This window comes from Triticum aestivum, chromosome 3A (genome assembly GCF_018294505.1).
Source record: "Triticum aestivum cultivar Chinese Spring chromosome 3A, IWGSC CS RefSeq v2.1, whole genome shotgun sequence".
NCBI classification, from domain to species: Eukaryota; Viridiplantae; Streptophyta; class Magnoliopsida; order Poales; family Poaceae; genus Triticum; species Triticum aestivum.
Window position 1 is genome coordinate 663,409,520 of NC_057800.1, and position 22,164 is coordinate 663,431,683.

Genomic DNA, 22,164 nt, shown 5'->3' on the forward strand with positions numbered 1-22,164 from the left:
AAGCTAATGGAATGGGTCATGTCAATCAGATCATTCAACTAATGATGTGATCCCATTAATCAAATAACAACTATTTTGTCTATGGTTAGGAAACATAACCATCTTTGATTAATGAGCTAGTTAAGTAGAGGCATACTAGTGACACTCTGTTTGTCTATGTATTCACACATGTATTATGTTTCCGGTTAATACAATTCTAGCATGAATAATAAACATTTATCAAGTTATAAGGAAATAAATAATAACTTTATTATTGCCTCTAGGGCATATTTCCTTCAGCCGGAGCTTTGCATACTTATTAGCATCTTTCAGGATTGACAAAACCTTCCGGTTGTATCACATACAACCTTTCCTCAAGAAAATCGTCGAGGAAACAATGTTTTGACATCCTATCTGCAAGATTTCATAAATAATACAGTAATCGCTAATATATTTCCAACAGACTCTTAGCATCGCTATGAGTGAGAAAGTCTCATCGTAGTCAACCCCTTGAACTTGTCGGAAAACATCTTAACGACAAGTCGAGCTTTCTTAATGGTGATACTTACCATCATTGTCCGTCTTCCTTTTAAAATCCATATGTACCTAATAGCCTTACGACCATCAAGTAGTTCTTCCAAAGTCTACACTTTGTTTTCATACATGGATCCTATCTCGGATTTTATGGCCTCAAGCCATTTATCGGAATCCGGGCCCACCATCGCTTCTCCATGGCTCATAGGTTCATTGTTGTCTAGCAACATGACTTCCAAGACAGGATCACGTACCACTCTGAAGTAGTACGCATCCTTGTCATCCCATGAGGTTTGGTAGTGACTTGATCTGAAGTTTCATGCTCACTATCATAAGCTTCCACTTCAATTGGTGTAGGTGCCACAGGAACAACTTCATGTGCCCTGCCACACACTAGTTGAAGAGATGGTTCAATAACCTCATCAAGTCTCCACCATCCTCCCACTCAATTCTTTCGAGAGAAACTTTTCCTCGAGAAAGGACCCGATTCTAGAAACAATCCCTTATTGCTTTCGGATCTGAGACAGGAGGTATACCCAACTGTTTTGGGTATCCTATGAAGATGCATTTATCCGCTTTGGGTTCGAGCTTATCAGCCTGAAACTTTTTCACATAAGCGTCGCAGCCCCAAACTTTTAAGAAATTACAGCTTAGGTTTCTCTAAACCATAGTTCACACGGTGTCATTCATCGATACGTGGTGCCCTATTTAAAGTGAATGCGGTTGTCTCTAATGCCTAACCCATAAACTATCATGGTAATTTGATAAGAGACATCATGGTATGCATCATATCCAATAGGGTGCAGTTATGATGTTCGGACACACCATCACACTATGGTGTTCCAGGCTGTATTAGTTGTGAAACAATTTCCACAATGTCTTAATTCAGTGCTAAACTCGTAATTCAGATATTCATCTCTATGATCATATCATAGATCTTCTATCATCTTGTCACGACGATCTTTCAACTTCACCCTGAAATTACTAGAACCTTTCAATAATTCAGACTCGTGATTCATCAAGTAAATATATTCAACATCTACTCAAATCATCTGTGAAGTAAGAACATAACGATATCCACTACATGCCTCAACACTCATTGGACTGCACACATCAAAATGTATTACTTCCAACAAGTTGCTTTCTAGTTCCATTTTACTGAAAACGAGGCTTTCAGTCATCTTGCCCATGTGGTATGATTTGCATGTCTCAAGTGATTCAAAATCAAATGAGTCCAAACGGTCCATTTGCATGGACTTTCTTCACCAATAGACATGGTTTGCATGTCTCAAACTTTTCAAAAAACGAGTGAGCCCAAAGATCCATCAACATGGAGCTTCTTCATGCGTTTTATACCGATATGACTTACGTGGCAGTGCCACAAGTAGGTGGTACTATCATTACTATCTTATCTTTTGGCATGAACATGTGTATCACTACGATCGAGATTCAATAAACCATTCATTTTAGGTGCAAGACCATTGAAGGTATTATTCAAATAAACAGAGTAACCATTATTCTCCTTAAATGAATAACCGTATTGCAATAGACATAATCCAATCATGTCTATGCTCAACGCAAACACCAATCTTGATGGTAGAGGGAGCGTACGATATTTGATCAACCTTGGAAATACTTCCAACACATATCGTCATCTCACCTTTAGCTAGTCTCCGTTTATTCCGTAGCTTTTATTTCGAGTTACTAACACTTAGTAACCGAACCGGTATCTAATACCCTGGTGCTACTAGGAGTACTAGTAAAGTACACATTAACACAATGTATATCCAATATACTTCTACCGACCTTGCCAGCCTTCTCATCTACCAAGTATCTAGGGTAATTCTGCTCCAGTGGCTGTTCCCCTTATTACAGAAGCACTTAGTCTCGGGTTTGGGTTCAACCTTGGGTTTCTTCACTAGAGCAGCAGCTGAATTGCCGTTTCATGAAGTATCCCTTTTTGCCCTTGCCCTCCTTGAAACTAGTGGTTTCACAAACCATCAACAATTGATGCTCCTTCTTGATTTCTACTTTTATGGTGTCAAACATCGTGAATATCTCAAGGATCATGATATATGTCCCTGATACATTATAGTTCATCACGAAGCTCTAGCAGCTTGGTGGTAATGACTTCGGAGAAACATCACTATCTCATTTGGAAGATCAACTCCCACTTGATTCAAATGATTGTTGTACTCAGACAATCTGAGCACAAATTCAACAATTGAGCTTTTCTCCCTTAGTTTGCAGGCTAAGAAAAATCGTCGGAGGTCTTATACCTCTTGATGTGGGCACGAGCCTGAAATCCCAATTTCAGTCCTCGAAACATCTCATATGTTTCGCGACGTTTCAAGACGTCTTCGGTGCCTCAACTCTAAACCGTTTAATTGAACTATCACGTAGTTATCAAATGTGTATGTCAGATGTTCGCAACATCCATAGACGATGTTCGAGGTTCAGCACACTGAGTGGTGCATTAAGGACATAAGCTTTCTATGAAGCAATGAGGACAATCCTCAGTTTACGGACCTAGTCCACATAATTGCTACTATCAACTTTCAACTAAATTTTCTCTAGGAACATATCTAAACAGTAGAACTAAAGCGCGAGCTTTGACATAATTTGCAACGATCTTTTTGACTATGTTTAGGATAATTAAGTTCATCTTATGAACTCCCACTCAGATAGACATCCCTCTAGTCATCTAAGTGATTACATGATCCGAGTCAACTAGGCCGTGTCCGATCATCACGTGAGACGGACTAGTCAACATCGGTGAACATCTTCATGTTGATCGTATCTACCATACGACTCATGCTCGATCTTTCAGTCTCTTGTGTTCCGAGGCCATGTCTGTACATGCTAGGCTCGTCAAGTCAACATAAGTGTTTCGCGTGTGTTCCGAGGCCATGTCTGTACATGCTAGGCTCGTCAACACCCGTTGAATTGAACGTAAGAATCTATCACACCCGATCATCACGTGGTGCTTCAAAACAACGAACTGTCGCAACGGTGCACAGTTAGGGGGAACACTTTCTTGAAATTATTATGAGGGATCATCTTATTTACTACCGTCGTTCTAAGTAAACAAGATGCAAAAACATGATAAACATCACATGCAATCAAATAGTGACATGATATGGCCAATATCATATTGCTCCTTTTGATCTCCATCTTCGGGGCTCCATGATCATTATCGTCACTGGCATGACACCATGATCTCCATCCTCATGATCTCTATCATCGTGTCTTCATGACGTTTTCTCATCAACTATTACTTCTACTACTACAGCTAACGGTTAGCAATAAAGTAAAGTAATTACATGACGTTTATGTTGACACGCAGGTCATAAATAAATTAAGACAACTCCTATGGCTCCTGCCGGTTGTCATACTCATCGACATGCAAGTCGTGATTCCTATTACAAGAACATGATCAATCTCATACATCACATATATCATTCATCACATCCTTTTGGCCATATCACATCACATAGCATACCCTGCAAAAACAAGTTAGACGTCCTCTAATTGTTGTTTGCATGTTTTACGTGGCTGCTATGGGTTTCTAGCAAGAACGTTTCTTACCTACGGAAAAACCACAACGTGATATGCCAATTGCTATTTACCCTTCATAAGGACCCTTTTCATCGAATCCGATCTGACTAAAGTGGGAGAGACAGACACCCGCTAGCCACCTTATGCAACTAGTGCATGTCAGTCGGTGGAACCAGTCTCACGTAAGAGTACGTGTAAGGTCGGTCCAGGCCGCTTCATCCCACAATGCCACCGAATCAAGATTGGACTAGTAACGGTAAGCATATTGAACAAAATCAACGCCCACAACTACTTTGTGTTCTACTCGTGCATAGAAACTACGCATAGACCTAGCTCATGATGCCACTGTTGGGGAACGTAGCATAAAATCAAAATTTTCCTACGTGTCACCAAGATCTATCTATGGAGTCATCTAGCAACGAGGGAGGAGTGGATCTACATACCCTTGTAGATCGCGCGCGGAAGCGTTCAAGAGAACGGGGTTGATGGAGTCGTACTCGTCGTGATCCAAATGACCGATGATCCTAGCGCCGAACGGACGGCACCTCCGCGTTCAACACACGTACGGAGCAGCGACGTCTCCTCCTTCTTGATCCAGCAAGGGGGGAGTAGAGGTTGATGAAGATGGCTCCAGCAGCAGCACGACGGCGTGGTGGTGATGGAGCTGCAGTACTCCGGCAGGGCTTCGCTAAGCTCTATGGAGGAGGAGGAGGTGTTGGAGAGGGAGAGGGAGGCACCAAGGCGTAGTCTGAGAGGCCCTCCTTCCCCCACTATATATAGGGAGCCTAGGGAGGGGGCGCCGGCCCTAGGAGATGCAATCCCCTAGGGGGGCGGCGGCCAAGGGAGGAGTCCCTCCTCCCCAAGGCACCTAGGGGGTGCCTTCCCCTTTGGGGACTCTTCCCCTAGGGTTTTCCCACCCTAGGCGCATGGGCCCTAGAGGGAAGTGGCGCCCCAGCCCACTTTGGGCTGGATCCCTTCCCACTTCAGCCCATGGGGCCTCCGGGATAGGTGTCCCCACCCGGTGGACCCCCGGGACCCTTCCGGTGGTCCCGGTACAATACTGGTGACCCCGAAACTTGTCCCGATAGCCGAAATAGCACTTCCTATATATAATTCTTTACCTCCGGACCATTCCGGAACTCCTCATGACGTCCAGGATCTCATCCGGGACTCCGAACAACTTTCGGGTTACCGCATACTAATATCTCTATAACCCAAGCGTCACCGAACCTTAAGTGTGTAGACCCTACGGGTTCGGGAGACATGCAGACATGACCGAGATGACTCTCCGGTCAATAACCAACAACGGGATCTGGATACCCATGTTGACTCCCACATGTTCCACGATGATCTCATTGGATGAACCACGATGTCAAGGACTTAATCAATCCCGTATACAATTCCCTTTGTCTAGCGGTACGATACTTGCCCGAGATTCGATCGTCGGTATCCCGATACCTTGTTCAATCTCGTTACCGGCAAGTCTCTTTACTCGTTTCGTAACACATCATCCCGTGATCAACTCCTTGATCACATTGTGCACATTATGATGATGTCCTACCGAGTGGGCCCAGAGATACCTCTCCGTTTACACGGAGTGACAAATCACAGTCTCGATTCGTGCCAACCCAACAGACACTTTCGGAGATACCTGTAGTGTACCTTTATAGCCACCCAGTTGTGAAGTTTGGCACACCCAAAGCACTCCTACGGTATCCGGGAGTTGCACAATCTCATGGTCTAAGGAAATGATACTTGACATTAGAAAAGCTTTAGCATATGAACTACATGATCTTGTGCTAGGCTTAGGATTGGGTCTTTGTCTATCACATCATTCTCCTAATGATGTGATCCCATTATCAATGACATCCAATGTCCATGGTCAGGAAACCGTAACCATCTATTGATCAACGAGCCAGTCAACTAGAGGCTTACTAGGGACATGGTGTTGTCTATGTATCCACACATGTATCTGAGTTTCCTATCAATACAATTCTAGCATGGATAATAAACGATTATCATGAACAAGGAAATATAATAATAACTAATTTATTATTGCCTCTAGGGCATATTTCCAACAGCAGTGCGTTTCAGTTATCTACCAAAATAAGCATTAAAATCTTCTTGCTTAACCATAAAGTTATCAAATTCATCCAAACATTGGCTAGCAAACTTAGCAGGAGGGATTTCAGCTTTATCATATCTATAGAGATAATTTACCTTTACTACCTGTGTCGGTTTATCAAGACCGTGTGTTTCTTCAATAGGTAATGAATCAAGACCATTTATTTCTTCAACAGGAGGTAAATTCTTAACATCTTTAGCTTTTATACCTTTTCTTTCATAGATTTCTTTGCCTCTTGCATATTTTCAGGATTGAGAAATAGAATACCCCTTTTCTTCGGAGTTGGCTTAGGAGTTGGTTCAGGAAGTGTCCAATTATTTTCATTACTCAGCATATTATTCAATAGCAATTCAGCTTGATCAACAGTTCTTTCCCTGAAAACACAACCAGCACAACTATCCAGGTGGTCTCTGGAAACATCGGTTAGTCCATTATAAAAAATATCAAGTATTTCATTTTTCTTGAGAGGATGATCAGGCAAAGCATTAAGTAATTGGAGAAGCCTCCCCAAAGCTTGTGGGAGACTCTCTTTTTCAATTTGCACAAAATTATATATTTCCCTTAAAGCAGCTTGTTTCTTATGAGCGGGGAAATATTTAGCAGAGAAGTAATAAATCATATCCTAGGGACTACACACTTAACCAGGATCAAGAGAATTAAACCATATCTTAGCATCACCCTTTAATGAGAACGAAAATAATTCAAGGATATAATAGTAGCAAGTTTTCTCATCATTAGTAAATAGGGTAGCTATATCATTTAATTTAGTAAGATGTGCCACAATAGTTTCAGATTCATAGCAATAGAAAGGATCAGATTCAACCAAAGTAATTAACTCAGGATCAACTGAGAAATCATAATCCTTATCAATAATAAAGATAGGTGAAGTAGCATAAGCAGGATCATATTTCATTCTAGCATTCAAAGACTTTTCTTTAAGCTTTGCTAATAGTTTCTTAAGATCACTTCTATCATTGCAGGCAAGAAAGTCTCTAGCAGTTTTCTTCATCCATAACATAACCCTCAGGCACAACAAGCAATTAATATCTAGGGGGAGAATCTTCATCATCACTTTCATCAATATTATCAGTTTCAATAATTTCATTCTCTCTAGCCCTAGCAAGTTGTTAATCAAGAAATTCACCAAGTGGCACAATAGTATCAAGCATAGAAGTAGATTCATCATAAATATCATGCAAAGTAGAAGTGGAATCATCAATAACATGCGACCTATCAGAATCAATAGCATGTGCAGGTGTCGCAAGTTTACTCAAAACAGAAGGTGAATCAAGTGCAGAGCTAGATGGCAGTTCCTTGCCTCCCCTCGTAGTTGAGGGGAAAATCTTGGTTCTTTGATCTTTCAAGTTCTTCATAGTGATAAGCAGATATAAATCCCAAGTGACTCAAAGAATAGAGCTATGCTCCCTAGCAACGGCACCAGAAAATAGTCTTGATAACCCACAAGTATAAGGGATCGCAACAGTTTTCGAGGGTAGAGTATTCAACCCAAATTTATTGATTCGACACAAGGGGAGCCAAAGAATATTCTCAAGTATTAGCAGCTGAGTTGTCAATTCAACCACACCTGGAAACTTAATACTTGCAGCAAGGTATTTAGTAGCAAAATTAATATTTTTGGGTTTTATAGTGATTGTAACAGTAGCAACGAAAAAGTAAATAAGCGAAGAACAATATATGTAAAAGCTCATAGGCATTGGATCGGTGAAGGAGAATTATGCCGAATGTGATCGATCATGTAACAGTCATAACATAGGGTGACACAGAACTAGCTCCAGTTCATCAATGTAATGTAGGCATGTATTCTGAATATAGTCATACATGCTTATGAAAAATAACTTACATGACATCTTTTGTCCTACCCTCCCGTGGCAGCGAGGTCCTATTGGAAACTAAGGGATATTAAGGCCTCCTTTTAATAGAGTACCGGACCAAAGCATTAACACACATAGTGAATACATTAACTCCTCAAACTATGGTCATCACCGAGAGTGGTCTCGATTATTGTCACTTCGGGGTTGCCGGATCATAACACATAGTAGGTGACTATAGACTTGCAAGATAGGATCAAGAATTCACATACATTCATGAAAACATAATAGGTTCAGATCTGAAGTCATGGCACTCGGGCCCTAGTGACAAGCATTAAGCATAGCAAAGTCATAGCAACATCAATCTCAGAACATAGTGGATACCAGGGATCAAACCCTAACAAAACTAACTTGATTACATGATAAATCACATCAAACCCATCACCGTCCAGCAAGCCTATGATGGAATTACTCACGCACGACGGTGATCATCATGAAATTGGTGATGGAGGAAGGTTGATGATGACGACAGCGACGGATTCCCCTCTCCGGAGCCCCGAACGGACTCCAGACCAGCTCTCCCGAGAGAGTTTAGGGCTTGGCGGCGGCTCTGTATCGTAAAACGCGATGAATCCTTCTCTTTCATTTTTTTTCTCCCCAGAAGTGAATATATGGAGTCAAGGTTGAGGTCGGTGGAGCATCAGGGGGCCCACGAGGCAGGGGGCGTGCCCCCCATCCTCGTGGACAGGTGGAGGCCCCCCTGACGTGGATTCTTCTTCCAGTATTTTTTATATATTCCAAAATAATTCTCCGTTGATTTTCAGGTCATTCGGAGAACTTTTATTTCTGCACAAAAATAACACCATGGCAATTCTGCTGAAAACAGTGTCAGTCCGGGTTAGTTCCATTCAAATCATGCAAGTTAGAGTCTAAAACAAGGGCAAAAGTGTTTGGAAAAGTAGATACGACGGAGACGTATCAGTGTGTATACAACAGGTTCACTAGAAGCATGCAAAGTCCTATCATTTTTCTTTTTCTTCCTCTTAGAAGGACTAGGTGCATCAATATTAATTCTCTGAGAATCTTGCTCAATTCTCTTAGGATGGCCCTCAGGATACAAAGGTTCCTGAGTCACTTTACCTCCTCTAGTTGCAACTCTAACATCAAAGTCATTATTCTTACTATTCAATTCATTGAGCAAATCATTCTGAGCTTTAAGTACTTGTTCTACTTGAGTGGTAACCATAGAAGCATGTTTACTAATAAGTTTAAATTCACCCTTAACACTAGCCATATAATCACTCAAGTGTTCAATCATATAAGCATTGTGTTTCAGTTGTCTACCAAAATAAGCATTAAAATCTTCTTGCTTAACCATAAAGTTATCAAATTCATCCAAACATTGGCAAGCAAACTTAGCAGGAGGGATTTCAGCTTTATCATATCTATGGAGAGAATTTACCTTTACTACCTGTGTCGGGTTATCAAGACCGTGTGTTTCTTCAATAGGTAATGAATCAAGACCATGTATTTCTTCAACAGGAGGTAAATTCTTAACATCTTCAACTTTTATACCTTTTTCTTTCATAGATTTCTTTGCCTCTTGCATATCTTCAGGACTGAGAAATAGAATACCCTTTTTCTTTGGAGTTGACTTAGGAGTTGGTTCAGGAAGTGTCCAATTATTTTCATTAGTCAACATATTATTCAATAGCAATTCAGCTTGATCAATAGTTCTTTCCCTGAAAACACAACCAGCACAACTATCCAGGTGGTCTCTGGAAACATCGGTTAGTCCATTATAAAAGATATCAAGTATTTCATTTTTCTTGAGAGGATGATCAGGCAAAGCATTAAGTAATTGGAGAATCCCCCCCCCCAAGCTCGTGGGAGACTCTCTTTTTCAGTTTGCACAAAATTATATATTTCCCTTAAAGTAGCTTGTTTCTTATGAGCAGGGAAATATTTAGCAGAGAAGTAATAAATCATATCCTGGGGACTACACGCGCAACCAGGATCAAGAGAATTAAACCATATCTTAGCATCACCTGTCGGTGTCAAAACCGGCGGATCTCGGGTAGGGGGTCCCGAACTATGCGTCTAAAGCGGATGGTAATAGGAGGCGGGGGACACAATGTTTACCCAGGTTCGGGCCCTCGCGATGGAGGTAATGCCCTACTTCATGCTTGATTGATCTTGATGATATGAGTATTACAAGAGTTGATCTATCACGAGATCGGAGAGGCTAAACCCTAGAAGCTAGCCGATGGTATGATTGTTGTTGTCCTACGGACTAAAACCCTCCGGTATATATAGACACCGGAGGGGCTAGGGTTACACCGAGTCAGTTACAAGGGAGGAGATCTACATATCCGAATCGCCAACCTTGCCTTCCACGCAAAGGAGAGTCCCAACCGGACACGGGACGAAGTCTTCAATCTTGTATCTTCATAGTCCAACAGTCCAGCCAAAGTATATAGCCCGGCTGTCCGAGGACCCCCTAATCTAGGACTCCCTCAGTAGCCCCTGAACCAGGCTTCAATAACGACGAGTCCGGCGCGCAGATTGTCTTCGGCATTGCAAGGTGGGTTCTCCTCCAAGTCCTGAGTACCTTTCATAGCGAGTTGTGTCCGGCCTCCCATGAATGTTGCACTCCTCGACTTCCATGTCTTAATGATGGCTATCTTCCACGTGTCGAGCGAATGCGAGAGGTCGGGGTATTTTTACATGTACCACCCTAACCAGGTATATGAATCGTCTATTTAAACAGTCGGGGATCTTCAGATCCAGATCACACCACCTTCCCACAGCGAGTATCCATCGGAGCGTGCCCGGAAAAATCCATCCCATCATGGCCGGCCACCGTAGCTCCTCCTCTCGCCCCCGTAGCCCTAAGCCAGGTAGTTGGGAGAAGTGTTCTATTTCCCATAGCCAACTATTGGAGTTGCAGACCTAGGGGTTTCTCCCTCCTGCGTACATGGTCCCCGTCCGAGCCAGACTAACTACTTATAATGGCGGGGAGCAAGCGGAAAGCTTCCCCAACCCATCCACGGGGGAGCGGGTATGCCTCGTCCCTTATTTATTGAGGGGACTCGGATTTCCAATCCATCCATTCCTCTGCGGGCTCCTGGAGTTGTATGTCCTACAGCTGCATAATTTTACTCCCGTCTCCATATTACACATCGCAGGCTATGTTTCCTTTTACGAGTTGTTCCTGGGCTGCGAAGCTCATTTTGAGCTATGGCAGAGGCTATTCTGCCTCGTGCCCCGTACACAGAAGGGGTCAATATTTCAAGTGGGCGGAGCAGAAATATGGCGCATCGCCGGGACCGGATACCTGTCCAGTACTCCGAAGAAGACATCCGAAGAGTGGCCCTCGGAGTGGTTTTATATGGAGGACGTTCCCCTCCCGGACCCTATTCGGATGGGCCTTCCTGAGTTCAACAACGCCCCTTTGAAGAAACGCCGTAGCTGGCTCCCTCGGAGCCCCCAGGAGGAAGATAACAGAGAGGTCCTTTACCTAATGAGCCGGATAAAGACACTGGTCGAATCAGGACTGACAATAATCGAGGTTATGTCAGTATGTATAATGCGGGGGGTGCAGCCACTTCAATATTGGGGACAACCCATGTGGCACTTCAATGGAGAAGATGATGCCACCCGCTGCGGTCGAAAAGGTCCGGACTCCGCCGCCGCTCTGGCGAAAATACTATCCAATTTATATAAGGGAAAGGAAGAGGAGTTCATCCGTATTAAGCCACGGGATGGATTCTCCATGTACAACCCCCCAAACTGGGTGAGCTGCTACTTTTTACTCCAAACCTTCCCGCTTTCTTTGTCATAAATATTTACCTTGCTATTTCATAGTAGGAACTACGAAAAGTTGTGAGGGAGATTCACAGCCCATCTCCACAGCCAGAGGACCCTGATCGGGCCCTCGATCCCGGACTCGAAGAAGATCCGGACATATTCGTGGAGCTCATCGACAGGACGTTTTATCAGTTAAGCTGCGACGGTGCCTTGGTGGCCATCACCGCCGATTATCCTGGACTGCTCCCTACATCGCATGTAAGTAAAACCAGAGTCCCAACTTCCGAGAAGGTCCCCTTTTTCGCACTTCACCCACCACACACGTATGGTGTCTTGCAGGGAAGGCCCTCGGGGCGCCATGCCGAACCCGTAGTGACTCACCAACAAGGGGCACCGAAACCGGGTAGGCTTAAAAGGAAGGCGGTCAGGACTGAGATGCCTTCGCAGAGGTATGAAAAAGAACCCTGCTCTGTGGTTATTGTCTTTAAAATATAATAACGTCCGTGGTTAAAACCAGGAAAAACGCTCGCCGGACCGTATCCGGAGAGCCTGCCGGCCATGCCTCCACTAGTCGGGCTCCAGAGCCGAACTTGGAGGCAGATGCTAACGTGGGGACAACGCCAGATATTCCTCCTACCGAGGATGCGGATAGGCTGTCCGCCACAAATTCCGAAGTGGAGAGTGCCATGAAGCACAGGCGTCACCGGGCCGTACTCCGCGACCCCGGTTTTTCTAAAGAGGCGTTTGATGCCTTCAACTCAGGGGATGCGTACATCTGAGCTGCTCAAAATGGTCTTGCCAGAGCCACGGACCAGTATGTAAAGGATATACGGGTAAGAAAATCTAATAATTATATATATACCAGTAGCCCCTGAGACTTGAAACAGTTGGCACAACTGATTTAAGGATCATTATTTGCATAGGTTCTTACTGAGAAGAATACCCAGATGTCTCAAGAGCTGGAGGAGTGCAAAGCCCAGCTACGGGCCGCAGTTGCCAAAATGGAGGAGTCCCAGAAGGCCCCATCTAGTAACCCTTGTTCCTATTGAAAAGAACGAGATGTACCAGTTAATATTTGGCTTGCATGCTAATCTAATCAATAGATTCTGCAGATGATCCCGGAGTGAATTCGGAGGAGCAACATACTCAACGACAGTTGAAGGCTGGCGAGCGCGTGCTTACACAAGTAAGGCGGGAGAAAAACGATCTGCAAGATGCCAATACTCGGCTGGATGTTGAACTGAAGGATGTTCGGGCCCAGCTGGCTGACTCCGTAAAGGAGAATAAAAGGCTTCGACGCGGCATTTTCAGTAAGTGCTTGAGCGAACTCCTATAGAGTTCGGTGAAGAAACTAGCTAACAGAGCTATATCTGTAGGTATGTTGACGGGCCGTCCCGGAGAGGAGATGCCCGGATCTGCAAGAGATCTTCTGCCAGAGCTCTCACAACTGCATGAACAAGTTCAGCAGGTGATGCAGGACCTTTCCCAGGCCTTGTGGCCGTCTGCCTCCCTGCCAGGAGGCATGGGAGAGCTTGTAGAGATACTCAAGGGAGCGCGGCGGCGCTTCCGATTATGGAAGATATCTGCCTGCCGACAAGGTGCAAGGGAAGCCTGGGCCATGGTGAAGACTCGATATACCAAGGCTGACCCAAACCATATGGCCGAGGTCAGACCTGTAGGGCCTGACGGGAAAGAGATCACCGTCAGCTTGGTGTATGACCAAGTGAAATTAGCCGCAAAGTATTCCCAACAAGATTGTAGGCTAGACAGCCTATTGGATGGTATAGAAGAAGAATTTAGTCAGTCTAAGTGACTATGTACTTCGAGTGACATATATTGTCCCTAGCCAGATTGTAAATCATTTGTCATGGCGGACCTTTTTGCTTCGACCTCCGGACTCGACAGTCCGGAGTGTATCCGAATACCCGCTCAGTTATGTAAAAACTGAGGTACGCTTGGAAACCAGGCATAGGGGTCATAAGTGCTTGAACAGACAAGTACCCAACTAGTTATGTTATATTACATGGATAGTTAGAAACATCTTCCAGGGAGAATAGTTCCGTTAAGGGTTCCTTTCCCTGGGTACGCATGCATTAATGTGCATGTCCGAACTGCGACAAGAGACGCAGGATATAAACATCTGGGGGTATGTATTCTAATAAGTAAAAAAGTCATCCTTTGTTTGCCGACCGAATATTCCCTTAAGAACGCTAGCTTTCGGCTTCACCCAGTCTGAGGTACACGTCCGGCTGACCCGGCAGTAACAATCGCAGAGGTGCTCCCCTTATGCCCTAGCCGAATTAAGGGAACGTAGGGGATAAACACAAGAGCCAGGCAACCCAGCTTGGCCAAAACTTAAGTCATATCGATGCATATAATCGCAAAGAAAAGGTGCATGTGTAAAAATAACACATGTGCGGCAGGCATAGAGCCCAGATCATAATTATATTAAGCTTTTGTATAAGAAGCCCCCAGGTATAATGAGCGTGCTTAGCGCGTACAAATTGTGCAGTCAAGACACATTTTAACCTTTGAAGGCCGCGAAGAAAAGGAAGAAAGACAGAAAAATATAGATAACGAATATATAAAAAATTGACGGAGGTAAGGAGACGAACACAGAGTCCGGCACTAGGCGTAGAACCTTCGGAGTCTAGCCGCGTTCCATAGGTTTGGCTCGAGTCGATTGTCCGATGCATCCCGCAGACGGTACACTCCACCGGTCAGAACCTTGTCAATAACAAAGGGACCTTTCCATTTGGGTTTGAGCTTGTCCTTTTTATTCTCTGGTAGGCATAGAATGAGTTCGCCAACATTATAAGTTTTGGCTCGTACTTCTCTACTTTGATATCGTCGAGCCTGTTGTTGATAGAATGCGGATCGGGCTTTTGCCACGTCACGCTCCTCCTCCAAGGCGTCCAAACTATCCTGCCGATCTAGCTCGGCTTCTTTCTCTTCGTACATGTGCACGCGAGGTGAGTCATGAATGGTGTCGCAGGGCAGTACCGCCTCTGCGCCGTACACCATAAAGAAAGGTGTGTATCCGGTACTACGATTTGGCATGGTCCGCAGCCCCCATAGTATGGAGTCGAGCTCCTCGACCCAGTGCGTATTTGATTCCTTCAAGGACCGTACTAGTCTGGGTTTAATGCCGCTCATTATAAGACCATTTGCTTGTTCGACTTGATCGTTAGTTTGAGGATGATAGACAGATGTGTAATCGAGCTTAATGCCCATTTTGCTGCACCAAGTTTTTACCTCATCGGCTGTAAAGGTCGAGCCATTATCGGTGATGATACTATCGGGGGCACCATAGCGGTGTACAACCCCGGATATGAAATCTATCACTGGTCCGGATTCGGCCGTTTTAACTGGTTTGGCCTCTATCCATTTGGTGAATTTATCCACCATGACCAATAGGTACTTTTTCTTATGGCTTCCTCCTTTAAGGGGTCCGACCATATCAAGCCCCCATACTGCAAAGGGCCAAGTAATGGGGATCGTTTGGAGAGCGGTAGGTGGCATATGGCTTTTGTTTGCAAAGAGCTAGCAACCGACGCAATGTTGAACGAGGTCCTGTGCATCTGCTCGAGCTATCGGCCAGTAGAAACCTGTACGGAAGGCCTTACTTACAAGGGCCCGAGCTGCGGCGTGATGGCCGCAGAGTCCAGCATGAATTTCTGCCAAAATTTGTCGTCCTTCCTCCTCGGAGATGCACCTTTGCAGTACTCCGGTAGCACTTTTCTTATAAAGCTCTCCCTCGTAGACCTTGTAGGCTTTAGACCGCCGCACAATGCAATGTGCCTCGTTTTGGTCCTCAGGGAGTTCTTGCCTATTTAGGTAAGCCAAGAAGGGTTCTGTCCACGGGGCGATGACAGTCATAATCACGTGGGCCGAATGTGTTATCTCGGTGGCGGAGCCTCCGATTACGTCATAGTGTTCGGGGCTGGTGTTGTGGCCGGATCCAGACTGTTGTTGCCGGTCTCCCCTTCCCACACCACGGATGGCTCGAACAACCTTTCCAGGAAAATATTAGGTGGGACAGGGTCGCGCTTAGCGCCGATTCGGGCGAGGATATCCGTCGCTTGATTGTTTTCTTGGACCACATGGTGGAATTCGAGCCCCTCGAATCGAGCTGACATTTTGAGGACGGCATTGCGATAAGCTGCCATTTTTGGGTCCTTGGCATCAAAATCTCCATTTATCTGGGATATTGCGAGGTTCAAATCCCCACGCACCTCTAGGCATTGAATGCCCATGGAGACTGCCATCCGGAGACCATGCACAGGGCCTCATATTCGGCTGCATTGTTGGAGTCTGTGTATAATATTTGGAATACGTATTGGACTGTATCACCGGTTGGGGATGTCAGGACGACGCCTGCCCCCAGATCCGTCAGCATTTTAGAGCTGTCGAAGTGCATGATCCAATTGGAGTACGCGTCGTATTCTTTACGGAGTTCGGCTTCTGTCCATTCGGCGACGAAATCGGCCATTACTTGTGACTTAATGGCTCGTAGTGGTTTGTATGATATGTCGAACGGGAGGAGCTCAATAGCCCATTTAGCAATCCGGCCCGTGGCATCGCGGTTGTTTATAATGTCGTTGAGTGGAACCTCGGAGGCCACCGTAATTGAACACTCTTGAAAGTAGTGTCGTAGTTTTCGGGATGCCATGAAGACCGCGTATGCTATCTTTTGATAATGTGGGTACCGGGATTTGCATGGAGTGAGGACAGTGGATACGTAGTATACCGACTTTTGAAGTGGGAACTTATGTTCGCCCGTTTCTCGTTCGACGACGAGCACTTCGCTTACAACCTGGTGTGTTGCCGCTATATATAACAGCATTGGTTCGCCGATATTTGGCGCGGCCAAGATTGGGTTGCTGGCCAAGGCAGCTTTTATTTCTTCCAATCCGGCCGTAGCCGCGTCCGTCCACTCGAAGTGTTCGGTGTGCCGAAGAAGGCGATAAAGAGGTAATGCCTTTTCTCCCAATCGGGAGATAAAGCGGCTTAAGGCAGCCACGCATCCAGTTAATTTCTGGATTTGCTTGAGGTTTGTTGGGATAGCCAACTGTGCAGAGCTTGGATTTTAGCCGGATTCGCTTCAATTCCTCTATTGGAAATGATGAAGCCCAAGAGCTTTCCGGCGGGTACGCCGAAAACGCATTTTTTGGATTGAGCTTAATGGCATATGCTCGGATATTGTCGAATGTGAGCCTCAAGCCGTCTATCAAAGAATCGACGTGTCTGGTTTTAATTACTACATTGTCTACGTATGCCTCCACTATTTTGCCGATTTGTGCTTCTGGGCATGTCTGAATCATGCGTTGATAGGTCGCACCGGCGTTTTTGAGCCCAAAAGGCATGGTGTTGAAACAGAAGGGGCCGTATGGAGTAATGAATGCCGTTGCAGCTTGATCGGGCTCCACCATCTTGATTTGATGGTATTCGGAGTATGCATCGAGGAAACACAACGAGTCGTGTCCCGCGGTAGCATCGATAATTTGATCGATGCGGGGGAGGGGGGAGGGATCCTTGGGGCAAGCCTTGTTAAGGTCCTTAATATCGACACATAGGCGCCAGGATTTGTCCTTCTTTGGTACCATCACCAGGTTTGCTAGCCAGTCCAGATGTTTTATTTCTCTAATGAATCTGGCCTCGAGTAACTTGGCTAGTTCTTCTCCCATGGCTTGTCGCTTGGGTTCGAAGAAACGCCGAAGAGTTTGCTTGACCGGCTTGTACCCCTTTAGAATGTTTAGGCTATGCTCGGCTAGCCTGCGTAGGATGCCTGGCATATCTGAAGGACGCCAGGCGAAGATGTTCCAATTCTCGCGTAAGAACTCCCGCAGTGCGACGTCTGTTGTGGGGTTCAGCTGTGCCCCGATGGATGCTGTTTTTGAAGGGTCCGTTGGGTGGACCTGGAATTTAACTATTTCGTCCGCTGGTTTAAAAGATGTGTACTTGAATCTTTTGTCGAGTATCACGTCATTCCTGTCCACTGTAGAGTGCAACGCAGTTAGTTCTTCGGCCGCGAGGGCTTCGGATAATGCTTCGAGAGCCAGTGCGGCGGTTTTGTTTTCAGCGCGGAGTGCTATGTCCGGATCACTATCTAGAGTGATGATTCCATTGGGCCCAGGCATCTTGAGCTTCATGTACCCGTAATGGGGTATAGCTTGGAAGATCGTGAATGCCTCTCGCCTTAAAAGGGCATGGTATCCGCTACTAAACGGGGCCACTTGGAATGTGATTTCTTCGGACCTGTAATTCTCCGGCGTGCCGAATACCACATCTAGTGTGATTTTTCCCGCACATCGTGCCTCCCGACTAGGGATGATTCCTCTGAAGGTCGTGCTGCTTTGCTCAATGCGGCTCTTGTCTATTTCCATTTTTCGAAGAGTCTCCTCATAGATGAGGTTTAATCCGCTGCCACCGTCCATGAGTACTTTAGTAAGCTGGAAGCCGTCCACAATTGGACTAAGGACCAAAGCGGCTGGAGCTCGGGCTGTGCAGAATTGAGGTTCGTCACTGGCATTGAAGGTTATGGCTGTGTCGTTCCATGGATTTATCGTTGCAACGTGGCAAACTTCGGCGAGGCTGCGAAGTGCCCGCTTGCACCTATTTTTTGTGGCGAAAGTCTCGAAGACTGTCAGTACTGTATTGTTATTTTCCGCGGAGGGTGCTCTGCGGTATTGTTGACGAGGAGATCCTCGCCGCTCCTGGCCACCTGCCGGAGTATCCAACATGCTCTAAGGCTGTGTGTTGGCATGGTATCCGATGTACTGTGAATTTTGCATGGCCCATTGAGCCATCCCTCCAATACGGTTCGCGCCCTGTAGTGGGTTTTGGCTTCTTTGTAATTGGATTGGGTGACTTACGAGAGTACACCCTTTTAGTTCGGACAGAGGGTTTAGTTAGAGCCGGAGGATCCCAGAATTGTGTTTGGGTTTCCAAGTGCTTTCCATCGCACAGTACTTCCGTACTATGGACGCCAAGTCAGCGAAGTGTGTTATATCACGGCGACTTATGGCGTTGAGGATTCCCTTGTCCGTGCAATTTTTGCAAAAGAATGAAATTGCGTCTTCCTCGCGACAGTCCTTCACCTTGCTTATTGGAAGGAGGAATCTGGCCCAATAGTGATGTACTGTCTCTTGGGGCTCTTGTCTAATATGGGAAAGATCACTTATGTGAGGGTGGGTGGGTAGATTTAAGTCCAAACCCTGGCCCGGTCTGAGACCCAAAGGAGTTTCCGAGCTTGGTAGTTCGGGCTCTGGGACGTTGCCCAATGGTACTAGCCCGCTGTTCGATTCCAGGTTCGAAGCTTGGGCCATGTCCTCCCGTAGACGGGTATCCGGCTCGGAGAGCTCGGGAATCCGGACATAGTTTGTCCTCAAAATAGAGGAAGAATCGCTGCATCGCTCCTCCACCATCGCTATCTGATGGGTAACCGGTGGAGAGTTGATCTCCCTTTGGTCGGGTTTAAGCCCGATCCGATCATAGTCCGTAGCGACTCCCAAGGCGGCGATGCGATCCAAGAGCTCATTCAAAGAAGAGAGCTCCATTGGATCCATCTGCTCGGTGAATCCCGAGCCGACGTGGAGGCTGTTTTTGATGACCCGAGAAGTCATCGTCAGCTCGACGACCGATGGGGCGGTCACGACGAAGCCGCCTAATCGGAGAGTTTGGCCTACAGCCAGGGCTCCCCCAGAGGTAACGTTGTCCCTGACAACAAGGCGAGCCATCAGGCCTTACCGTGACGGCACAGTGGAACTCTCAATGAAAGCACCAATGTCGGTGTCAAAACCGGCGGATCTCGGGTAGGGGGTCCTGACCTGTGCGTCTAAGGCGGATGGTAATAGGAGGCAGGGGACACAATGTTTACCCAGGTTCGGGCCCTCGCGATGGAGGTAATACCCTACTTCCTGCTTGATTGATCTTGATGATATGAGTATTACAAGAGTTGATCTACCACGAGATCGGAGAGGCTAAACCCTAGAAGCTAGCCTATGGTATGATTGTTGTTGTCCTACGGACTAAAACCCTCCGGTTTATATAGACACCGGAGGGGCTAGGGTTACACCAAGTCGGTTACAAGGGAGGAGATCTACATATCTGAATCGCCAAGCTTGCCTTCCATGCAAAGGAGAGCCCCAACCGGACACGGGACGAAGTCTTCAATCTTGTATCTTCATAGTCCAACAGTCCAGCCAAAGTATATAGTCCGGCTCTCCGAGGACCCCCTAATCCAAGACTCCCTCATCACCCTTTAATGAGAATGAAAATAATTCAAGTATATAATAGTAGTGAGCTTCTCATCATTAGTAAACAAGGTAGCTATATCATTTATTTAGTAAGATGTGCCACAACAGTTTCAGATTCATAGCCATAGAAAGGATCAGATTCAACCAAAGTAATTAACTCAGGATCAACTGAGAAATCATAATCCTTATCAGTAATAAAGATAGGTGAAGTAGCATAAGCAGGATCATATTTCATTCTAGCATTCAAAGACTTTTCTTTAAGCTTAGCTAATAGTTTCTTAAGATCACTTCTATCATTGCAGGCAAGAAAGTCTCTAGCAGTTTCTTCATCCATAACATAACCCTTAGGCACAACAGGCAATTCATATCTAGGGGGAATCTTCATCATCACTTTCATCAATATTATCAGTTTCAATAATTTCATTCTCTCTAGCCCTAGCAAGTTGTTCATCAAGAAATTCACCAAGTGGCACAATAGTATCAAGCATAGAAGTAGTTTCATCATAAATATCATGCAAAGCAGAAGTGGCATCATCAATAACATGCGGCCTATCAGAATCAATAGCATGTGCAGGTGTAGCAAGTTCACTCAAAACAGAAGGTGAATCAAGTGCAGAGCTAGAGGCAGTTCCTTGCCTCCCCTCGTAGTTGAGGGAAAAATCTTGGTTCTTTGATCTTTCAAGTTTTTCATAGTGATAAGAAGATATAAATCCCAAGTGACGAATAGAGCTATGCTCCCTAGCAACGGCGCCAGAAAATAGTCTTGATAACCCACAAGTATAGGGGACCATAACAGTTTTCGAGGGTAGAGTATTCAACCCAAATTTATTGATTTGACACAAGGGGAGCCAAAGAATATTCTCAAGTATTAGCAGCTGAGTTGTCAATTCAACCACACCTGGAGATTAATTATCTGCAGAAAAGTGATCAGTAGCAAAGTAGTATGATAGTTTTGATAATAGTAGCAACAGTAATGATAACAATGATAGCAATAGTTTTGCAGCAAGTGTAACAGTGATGATAGCAGCAGTAACATAGCAAGAACAATATAAGGTAAATTCATAGGTATTGGATCGATGACTTGTTGGATGATATTCGTCATGAGATAGTTATAACCTAGGGTGATATGGCACTAGCTCTAGTTCATCAATATAATGTAGGCATGTATTCCGTAAATAGTCATACGTGCTTATGGAAAAAACTTGCATGACATCTTTTGTCCAACCCTCCCGTGGTAGTGGGGTCCATATAGGAAACTAAGGGATATTAAGGCCTCCTTTTAATAGAGAACCGGAACAAAGCATTAACACATAGTGAATAAATGAACTCCTCAAACTACGGTCATCACCGGAAGAAGTCCCGGTTATTGTCACCCTAGGGATGCCGGATCATAACACATAGTAGGTGACTATAGACTTGCAAGATAGGATCAAGAACTCACATATATTCATGAAAACATAATAGGTTCAGATCTGAAATCATGGCACTCGGGCCCTAGTGACAAGCATTAAGCACAGCAAAGTCATAGCAACATCAATCTCAGAACATAGTGGATACTAGGGATCAAACCCTAACAAAACTAACTCGATTACATGATAAATCTCATCCAACCCATCACCGTCCAGCAAGCCTACGATGGAATTACTCACGCACGGCGGTGAGCATCATGAAATTGGTGATGGAGGAAGGTTGATGATGACGATGGCGAGGGGTTCCCCTCTCCGGAGCCCCGAACGGACTCCAGATCAGCCCTCTCGAGAGAGTTTAGGGCTTGGCGGCGGCTCCGTATCGTAAAACGCGATGAATCCTTCTCCCTGAATTTTTTCTCCCCGAACATGAATATATGGAGTTGGAGTTGAGGTCGGTGGTGTTGGGGAACATAGCAGAAATTCAAAATTTTCCTACGTGTCACCAAGATCTATCTATGGAGAAACCAGCAACGAGGGGAAGGAGAGTGTATCTACATACCCTTGTAGATCGCTAAGCGGAAGCGTTCAAGTGAACGAAGTTGATGGAGTCATATTCATCGTGATCCAAATCACCGATGATCCTAGTGCCGAACGGACGACAC